Raw genomic sequence first — 10,898 nt, forward strand, 5'->3', positions numbered from 1 at the left:
TCAATCACGTCGCCTCGCCGGGGGCCTCTTCAGCCGCAGCTGTGCCGAGCCATCGTCGCCGTGACCCGCCTCCGCTGCCATGGTTGTGCCTCGCCGGTGCACCTCTGCGGCCTCGCCTCGTTTCGCTGCTGCAACGGCCTCTCCGCGAGCCCGCGTCAACCCCGTGTCACCAAGGCCAACTGTGCGCTGGCCAGGCACTTCTCGTTGTGGAGTTGCAGTAGAAAAAGGAGCCTCTTCTTGTTGGAGGCTGCGGAAGTCAAAGGGTCAGTCGCCCGACTCGTGCACTAGTAGTATGAAACTACTACAAATACATCATCAGTATCCGCCTTATCGGACAAAAAATCAGGTGCTATTTTTCCAATGCACTTTTGTCACTTATATTAATTTATCCAAAAACAATTACTTTGTTCTCTAGTATTTTTTCGCAGAACCATTATTTGTTACAAAGGTGTCGCAAAGGGGCGTGCGCCAATGTTATTGCACTAGCGCTTGTCCGTGCCATGCTGTTGGATGGATATATTGGTAAGTCGCCGCCCCCCGCTTCATCAACACACGGGACTGATTCGTCGTCCGTGCCTGCGGCCGACTCACCCGTGTCCGCACTGACTTACAACGCTGCGGTCGACTCTTTCGTCCGCACCGTCTTACAACACCGTGATTGACCCATTCATTTGCACCGGCTTACAATACCACGACCGACTCTCCCGCCCGCACCTGATTACAACTCCGCGGCCGGCTCATCTATCTGCTCCTGCGGCCGACTCGGTCGTGCTTGATTTCAGCTTCACCATGGTGATCATCAACTCCGCAGTGGATAATTTCTGGTTTAACATATCAGGTGAAATCCATCCAGTATATTTTTACATTACATATTGCTTTTTTTAAAAGCGCAATTACTCTGGTTTGCAAGTTATTCAATGCAGGATAAGTTATATCACTGAGCTATTGACTGACTCATACCAATTTACATCACGGTCAAATATGGAGAATCTCAATACAACTCCTCGAGTCGCCTTAAGACTCGGGGGCTACAATGGCATAACTCGGAAAAATTGGCCAGTATCAATAATCCAGAACTCTAGGTCATTGGAGGGAAAAAATAACCTGGCCTCAGAGACTACTGCTATATTGATAAGAATTTAAAGGCCGTCAGAAAATTTCCGGTTCAAAATGAAGAATGCTGGTTTAAAATCCGGCTCAAGGTAAACATGTCTCCCACAAAGCTTTGAAGCTCTCAATATCCGGTTTGAAATTCCGGTTTAAAAAGAATTCATCTCTCGCAAGTTCGAGTTTTTCAGAAAAAATTACAGGGACCAAACAGAGTTTGTTGCACAGCACAACTCAAACATAGGCACCCGGCGAGCACAACTCAGAAATATATCACTTGGGGGCTTCCAGTTTATTGAGCTAAGCTATGATTACCCTTTGATCCAGCTCATAGCCACAGTTACAGGTCATTTGGGGGCTTCCTATTCAAACATAGGTCGTATTCGAACCAAAGAGAACATAGCTGTCGGTACCCTCTTGATCGGTGCAATACCAAACGCACTAGGGGGCTTCTTGATCGTATTTGAATCATAGCTTAACCCCTTTTGGGTCCGACTTGGATCGTATTCGAATCAGGGTCATTAAAAACCTCTCAAGGTCATTTGGGGGCTTCCTGTTCAAACATAGGTCGTATTCGAACCAAAGAGAACATAGCTGTCGGTACCCTCTTGATCAGCGCAACGCCAAAGCCACTGGGGGCTACATGATCGTATTCGAATCCTAGCTTAACCCCTTTGGCCCGGTTTACTGATCGTATTCGAATCAGAAGCCTCAAAATTTTTCTCTCTGTTTGATTTAAGTTTTTGAAAACAGTATTTTGGGTTTGTCTTGAGACTTTTTTGCTCATATCTAAAGCATATCTATGCGGTTTCTATTAACCCCTCTTGACTTTGGATGATAAGTCGCCATATATGACAATCATAAACATTTGGAAGTTTTGGCTTCTAAAGATTGGGTTATCACCCTTACTGCAAAGGTATCCTAAACCGGCAGTACGATTCAATATCACAGGAACCGGTTTTTCAAACCGGGTTATATTATTCAAATCTTTAATAGCCAACATGGCTGGATTTTTATTATGGTTATCAATAACCAATATTACGATTGAGGTTTTCAAAGTCGCTTCAGCGCAATGGATATTATTTTGTCAATGGATATAATTTATTCTACAATGGAAGGAATAGTCCCGAGTTGCTGCAGGCTTACGACCCGGCACTTGGGGGCTACATTATTCAAGTTGAGATTACATCAAATATGCAAGTCCCATGTCACTGCCAGCATGCACCATGGCACTTGGGGGCTAATGCAAAGTCATTTTTACTGGCCTTATTGAAGAACCGACTCATCACATTGTAATGAGCCGGCCCTTGGGGGCTTCCAATTGCTCCTATCAATGATTCAAGGTACACAAGTCTTAATCCATTATATTCAAGGATCCACTTCTCAGTTGGTAAAGCACAAAGCTCTTAACCTTGTGGACGTGGGTTCAAGCCCCATGGTGGAGTTACATCATATGATATTATTTTCAATGAAGCACGATTATATTTATAAAGTCCCTGCTCATTATTGCATAATGACCCAACCCTTGGGAGCTACACTGGTTGGAGTTTTTTGAGCATCAGGCAATTACAAGTCCCAGGTTGCTGCAAGCATGACAACCCGGCACTTGGGGGCTACATATGTGGAATACTCAGTTCTGACTAGTGATTGAGACGAACAAAATGGATTTCTTCAAAGTGGTAATATTTATATTGAAGCAAGTCTTAAGTCATCACTTTGTTCTATTCAAGACTTGGGGCTACATGTATTATGCATATAAAGGAGGAAGGTCTTCAAATTATCAATTTTGAGCAAATTAGGAAGATCAATTACATGAACCGGTGTTAACAACAATTATGACCTAGCATCGTCTGTTTTATAACCCGGCAATTTTGGTAATGATAAACCGGCAAGTTCTACATCTTCAAACCGACTGAATATCAGATGAGTATTTCAAGACCTATATTATTTAAGCCGGTGCTTTGGAAGCCGACTCAAGTGGATTATTCTTCACTATATTTCTCTACAAGTGACCATGTCAGCAAATTGATTGTGAAGCTAGTCTATTGACCCGGACTGTCCAGAAAAAAGAAATGACAAGGACTTAAGGATGATCAGGTGCCAGCTTACAAGAATTTTTAACCTGGAGCACAACCTGTCAAATTTGTTCTTGTGTTTATTTTGCAGGGTCAGTTTAACATGGATAAATCCAAATTAAACTGGGGGCTAATATCGGGGATATACCCCATGGTATGACCTGGCCGGACTTGGCGACTCACTCGTAACCCTCCCTAACTTGGCGACTCACGAAGTGACCCGCCCGGATCTCTCCACTCACTGATGACCCGGCTCGGCCTGGTGACTCATTGGTAACCCGACAGGCGAGTCAGAGGAGCGACAAGACCCGGTGGCCCAACGGGTGGTTCATGGAAGGCCGGCTCGTGTTATGGTGGGCTGGCTTAAGAGGGAAGCATAGGGAATATTCCCTTACAAAGGAAGCAAGACTAGGACTCTACTTGTAATAGAGTAATCCTAATCCTACTAGGACTAGTCATGTAAGCCGCCCCTTCAACATATATAAGGAGGGGCAGGGCACCACAAGAGGGACAAGTTTTCACAAGTTCCACAAGTTAGACAGATTAGGTTTAGACAGACAAATCTATAGCTCTCGAGATAGAGCACCCTTGTAATCATGAGCACCACCATGATCAATATCAATGAAGCAGGATGTAGGCTATTACCTCCACCGTGAGGGGCCGAACTTGGGTAAAACCCCACGTCTCTCGTCCTGCTCAACCCCTCTCAAGCTACCACATAGATGCGTTGGCCTCGCGACTAAGTCCTTTCAACGAGGACATCTGCTGTAACAATTCCACGACATCATTGATTCGAGCAATGTTGCTTGAACACTTGCACACCCCACCTCACTCAACTTGTTGTCTAATCTAGGTGTAGGCATGGACATAGGGGGGTGTTGTTCTCTCCATGAACTCTCCCTCCCCATTATGCATAAAGCGATCAACTCTTTCACATTAGCCACTTTTGATGGTACTTGTGCTTCAAAGACGAGTTTTGGTCATGGGCCCAAGGATAATTCTTCGTGGTGCCATACCAATTGACTCAAACATAGGTGGCTCTATCCACCGACCTCTCCTTGGAGAGTTTGTGTCTCGTTTTTGGTTTGTGTTGTCTCTTGCTTCTCTTCCTTCATGTCGAGTTTGTGCTTGTGGTGTCCTGTGTGTTAGCTCGTTGGTGTGGTCTTTCGCTTGAAGGTTCGATGCTTCGGTGTTCTCTCGGTTGGTTGAAACTTCTCTTTCTTGAGCTTACGGTACTACCGCGGCCTGCCACGGTACTACCGCGCAGGGAGCGCGCGGTACTTCCGCACCCAGCGCGACAGAAATTTTTTACTGCCGCCTGGGGGAGCGGTACTACGGCCTCGGTGCGGTAGTTCCGCCTGGGCGGTACTACCGCAATGACGTGCGTTACTACCGCGTGAGGAGCGCACGGTACTTCCGCACCCAGCGTGGCAGAATTTTTTTACTATCGCCTGGGGGAGCGGTACTAAATCTGCATGTCACCACGGAGGTGCCTCCCGAGCCTTGGTTCCAATGTAGTTGTTGGCGGTGTTTGGAACTCCTGGGCTCAAGGGTGGCTCGCTCTGCTGGTGTTGGACAAGTTGCCCCGGCAAGGCTCTTGCCGGGGCCGCGGAGGTCACCCCGGCAAGGGTCTTGCCGGGGGAGTCCACCTTGCCCCTTTGTTCTTCAGTGTTTCTGGCCTTGGCGTTTCTTTGTTTGTCTTATGCTTCGGCTTCCCTCCGGCTTCCCTCCTCTACCTTGTTAAGTGTGGCCGCGGGCACGGCTCTGACTGCCCGTGCACAAGTAAAGGGGTCAAAAGGGGAGCCCCTACCTTTGTACACCGACAGGAGCCCCCGGGCCTGGGCAACACATAAGCGCGCCGCGTTGTTGGGCTAGGCCCAGAACGGTGCGCGTGCAGGTGGGGCGGATTGTACCGCGGTAACTTCTCGTCCCCGCGCTTCCCCACTACCTGCGTCGAATGCACGACATGGAGGGCCGTGCGTGACGTGGGGGTCATGCTTGGAGCGGTTCCCGCACGCATGCATCACATCGTGGTAAAGAGGCGGCTCGCGCCTTCCCCATAAAAAGAGGGAGGCGTAGAGGCGCGACTCATTTACTTGGGCGGACTCGGGTTGTGGTCTTTAAGGCGTCAGTGACCCACGATCACGGGGTGGGGAACGGTCGCCCCACCCGAACCTTCGATTTTGCTTGCTCGCCACGTGTCCCCCATGCAGGTGGCAGGCGGTGGAGGCGGGAAACCGGGCCGTCGCTGATTGGGGCAGCGGGTCGGTCCCGATCCCCTGCACCCCCGATGGCCGGATTGGCCGAGTGGGGCGTCCGAGCCCCAACCCCGCTCCTTTATAAGGAGGGGGAGGGGATGGCATCCCACATCCTTTCATCATCCTTCTCCATTCACTTCGGCTCCTTTCTTCCATCTGCCATGGCGAGAGGAGGCGCCGGCCCTTGAATGGTGGAGGCGAGGGTTGCTGCTCGACAGCGCGTCCCTCCTTCCCAAGAGCTCGTGGCGGCGGAGTCGGACATGAGAGGAAGGGGGAGGGGGCGAGGCCGAGGTCGCCGTGGCGCTCGGGGGAGAGGGTGACGGGGCGGCGCACCGGCCTCGCCTCCGCCAGCGATGCCTCCCCCGATGGAGGGCCACGTCGGGGACCAGCCCCGTGAGTTCTTCATCAGGCTGCGCCGGCCACCGGGTTGCCGCCTCCGTCTCCCTACCCCATTTGCTCGGGAGATGGAGCTCAATCCACCTCAGACCCTCAGGTTGCACATGAGGGGCTGCGGGAACGACGGCACGCGGGTCGACTTCAACTTCCCCGCTCCTCATGTCATGCACCTCCTTCACGAATGGAAGACGTTCGCTCGTGGACACAGCCTGACGGAGGGGCTTGTCCTCTACTTCAAGTTAATGGAGGGTGGCCTGCTCTCCGTCAAGGTCTTTGGAGATCTTGGAACTCGCCTGAAGTGCTGCGTGGAGAGCTCCTCCGACGATGAAGATTCCTCCACAAGCGGGAGTGATGAGGAGGGTAGCGACAGCGACGACGAGAGCATCGAGCAGGTCACGTCGACCTCGTCTTCGACTGACCGCGTCGCCCCTCCCTACGCAGTGCTGCCTGCCGAGGGCCTTCCTCGTCAAGCTCTCCATCGGTGCGTCCCCCGTCGCCTCCTTGGGCGGCTGGCATAGGAGGGTTGGAGAAGGCGAAGAAGGCGGGTGGCGGCCGTCAAGTCGGAGTACGCGGGCACCGACGCCTTCGTCGCGTATTGCCGGCCCGCTGCCTCATCTTCCAGCTCCCATCTAGGCATCGAGACGTTCTCTTGGTGCCTTCTGCTCCTCGCACCTTGCCTAGGTGCTCTTTTTTCCCTCCTGCTATCTTGTTCCACCTTCTGAGGAGAGGGACAAGAAAGGGATTACGGGCATCTTATCTCTTTTTAGTTTGTAAGCCTGCGGGTAGATTTAAAATTTGTAATCCCCTTGCTCATGTTTTTCATCCCGTATGAACTGTACCTGTATGGGACATTTTTAATGAAAAGGGGTGCCTGCTGGGTTCTTTGTGCGTGAGCGAGGCTCATGCCAAGGAATAAATCCTTGTTATTTTTAAGATAAACACTGACGCCCGACAACAGGCCTTGCCGTCCTCTTGCTTCAGCCGACCATCCTCACGCTCTTGGCAGAGGCAGGGCGAAGTAGAGTTAGGCCCCTCATTCATTTCCTCACCGCCGCAGCTACGACCCAGTTCCGACCCAGGGACTTGGGTACATGTAAGAAGGGGGAGCACGGTGGTCAAGGGGAAAAACGAGGTTTTATATGCCCCAATCTTCATACGGAAATGCACAACAGAGGATGAAAGACTTATCTGAATCTGCAGCCCCCGGCAGCCTTGGCTTGCCGCGGTTGGATTCTTGTATCCGCAGCCCCTGGCAACCTTGGCTTGCCGAGGCTGGAGCACCGGCTCATTCTCTTTCCTCCAAACAGCTCCATAGAAACATCCAAGTACCCTGCAAACCAAAGAGGATGGAAAGGAACAGAGGAATGCACACTCGACCTCTATGCTAGGGGTTAGTCGCTGCTAAGCACTATCAACCCTAACCAAGGGAGAGACTTAACCTAGCATGCATGCTAAAACTTAGGGCGCCAGCTGAGGGAGTCCTGGATTAGGGGGTCCTCGGACTGCCGGACTATATACTTTGGCCGGACTGTTGGACTATGAAGATACAAGATTGAAGACTTCGTCCCGTGTCCGAGTGGGACTCTCCTTTGCGTGGAAGGCAAGCTTGGCAATTCGGATATGTAGATCTCCTCCCTTGTAACCGACTCTATGTAACCCTAGCCCCCTCCGGTGTTTATATAAACTAGAGGGTTTAGTCCGTAGGACAAGAACAATCATAATCATAGGCTAGCTTCTAGGGTTTAGCCTCTACGATCTCGTGGTAGATCAACTCTTGTAATACTTATATCATCAAGATCAATCAAGCAGGAAGTAGGGTATTACCTCCATCAAGAGGGCCCGAACCTGGGTAAACATTCTGTCCCCCGCCTCCTGTTACCATCCGCCTTAGATGCATAGTTTGGGACCCCCTACCCGAGATCCGCCGGTTTTGACACCGACATTGGTGCTTTCATTGAGAGTTCCACTATGTCATCACCATAAGGCTTGATGGCTCCTTCGATCATCGGCAACGATGTGATCCAGGGTGAGGTTTTTCTCCCCGGACAGATCTTTGTATTCAGCGGCTTCGCACTGCGGGCCAATTCGCTTGGCCATCTGGAGCAGATCAAGAGCTACGCCCCTGGCCATCAGGTCAGGTTTGGAAACTTAAACTATACTCCCGACATCCGCGGAGACTAGATTTTCGACGGATTCGAGCCCGTGTCAGGTGCGCTGCATAGCCACGACGAGCATGACTTAGCTCTGCTGCCGGACGGTGTTCGGGAGATCACACCTGTGGCAACTCCGGCCCTTGATCTGGAGCAGATCGCGCCGTCCGAGGACGGGTGGATGGACCCCGCCACGGAGGCCGCACACTCAGCGGCGAAGAGCCGAATACTGACTTCACCTCCTACGAGACGTGTGTTGCCGGACCCTTGGATTCGTCCCCGGCCACAGGCTCCAAATCGCCTGTGTCCGTGCCAATCGAATATGATTGGGCGCCGATTATGGAGTTTTCCTCCGTGGATATCTTTCAGCACTCTCCCTTGGGCGACACGCTGAATTCATTAAGGTCTCTCTCCTTGTCAGAAGGCCCTTGGCCGAACTATGTCTGGCTGGAGTGGGAAGCGGATGACGAAATTCCTTCCCCACCCACCACCCACTTAATAGCCACTGTCGACGACTTAACCGACATGCTTGATTTCGACTCCAAAGAAATCGACGGTATGGACGACGATGCAGGAGAGGAACATGAACCACCGCCCACCGGGCGCTGGACAGCCACTTCATCACATGATATATACATGGTGGATACACCCAAAGAAAATAATGACGAGGAATGGAAGGATGCATCGAAGGATAATCCCCTCGAGAAGCAACCAAAGCGACGACGTAGGCGCCGTTCGAAATCCCGTCTCGGCAAAAACAGCGATAACAGCGCAAGAAAGAATAATACCCTGGTCGACTCCAAAGCAAACGAAGACCACATGGACCCAGCGACAGAGCAGGATGAACCAGCGGACGGCGAACATAGTACGGAGTCGCTGCCCGATCACGGCGATGCCGAGGGTAAAGCTCATCAACCTGTCTCCGAAGAGGAGAACAGTCCGGACGATGATGCACACATCATGTCGGAGGGGCACTTGGAGCAAGAGGACCTCCACGCCACCGCGAGGAGTCTGAAGAAGAAGAAGCAAAGGCTTAAAGCCGCGCAAAATACACTCAATAGTAGATGGAACAAAGTGCTCGACACTGAAGAAAAGTACAGTGGCAGCCGCCACACAAAGAGCTATCCATAGTGCAAGCTGCTGCCTGAATTCGATGATGAGGCTTTAGAGCCTATACAGCTGAAAAATAAAATGGCCGGTCAACTGGATCGACCACCCCGTGGCCGCGATAGGGCGGCTAACGATGTTGCACATAAGTCAACACACGATTCATGTGAGGACTTACACCAAAAAGGCGGTATGACGAGGTCCATCTACGGATCTAGGAAACGCGCTCCGGCACAGAATCAATACCGAACACTACAATCGTCAGAATGCCATGACACATGCAAATACAAGGGTGCCGCGCACCCCCTATGCTTCACCGATGAGGTTTTGGATCACCAATTTTCAGAAGGATTCAAAACCATGAACATAGAGGCATACGACGGAACGACAGACCCTGGGGTCTGTATTGAGGACTTTATCCTTCATATCCACATGGCTCGCGGAGATGATCTCCACGCCATCAAATACTTGCCCCTCAAGTTGAAAGGACCAGCTCGGCACTGGCTGAAGAGCCTCCCCGAAAACTGAATTGGAAGTCGGGAAGAGCTTGAGGATGCTTTTAGGGCTAATTTTCAAGGGACCTATGTCCGACCTCCGGATGCAGACGCTTTAAGTCATATAATTCAACGGCCCGGAGAGTCAGCCCGAAAGCTTTGGAATAGATTCCTCACTAAGAAGAATCAAATTGTCGACTGCCCGGATGCCGAAGCCTTAGCGGCTTTCAAACACAGTGTCCGGGACGAATGGCTCGCCAGACACCTCGGCCAGGAAAAACCGAGGACAATGGCAGCCGTAACAAGCCTTATGACCCACTTTTGCACGGGCGAAGATAGTTGGCTGGCCCGTAGCAGCACCAGCAACACAGGCACATCCGAAGTCAGGGATGGCAATGGAAAACCACGATGCAATAAAAGCAAGCGTCGAAACAATGAAGACATCCCAGACAACACGGCGGTAAACACCGGATTCAGGGGCTCTCGACCCGGTCAACGGAAAAAGCCATTAAAAGGCAGCAGAGATGGACCGTCCAGCCTAAACAAGATTCTAGACAGATTATGTCAGATTCATGGCACCTCCGACAAACCGGCAAATCACACCAACAGAGAATGCTGGGTCTTCAAGCAGGCCGGCAAGCTAAACACGAACACATGGGGAGGGAGACACCAAGTGAAGATGAGGATGAGCCTCGCCAGCAAAACACTAGGGGAAAGAAAAAATTCCCACCAGAGGTCAAAACAGTGAACATGATTCACGTAATGAAGAGGAGGAGCAAACGCGCACTCCGAGACGTATGCACCGTGGAGCCCGTCACCCCCCAAGTTCAACCCTTGGTCGGCCTGCCCGATCACTTTTGATCGCAGGGATTACCCGACTAGTATCCGGCATGAAGGATCGACTGCCTTGGTACTAGACCCAATAATTGATGGATACCATCTCACCCGAGTCCTTATGGACGGCGGCAGTAGTCTTAATCTGATATATCAGGACACAGTCCGCAAAATGGGGATAGACCCGACAAGAATCAGCCAAAGCAATACTACCTTTAAAGGAGTAATACCAGGCCCAGAGGCCCGTTGCACGAGCTCTCTAGTACTAGAGGTTGTATTTGGTTCTCCCGACAACTTCCGAAGTGAAAAGTTAACCTTCGACATAGCTCCATTCCAAAGCGGCTATCAAGCATTACTCGGAAGAACGGCCTTCGCTCGTTTTAATGCAATACCGCATTACGCTTATCTTAACCTTAAGATGCCCGGTCCACGTGGAATCATCATAGTTAGTGGAAACACAGAGCGTTCCTTACGTGT

This window comes from Triticum aestivum, chromosome 2A, assembly GCF_018294505.1.
Source record: "Triticum aestivum cultivar Chinese Spring chromosome 2A, IWGSC CS RefSeq v2.1, whole genome shotgun sequence".
In the NCBI taxonomy this organism is placed as follows: domain Eukaryota; kingdom Viridiplantae; phylum Streptophyta; class Magnoliopsida; order Poales; family Poaceae; genus Triticum; species Triticum aestivum.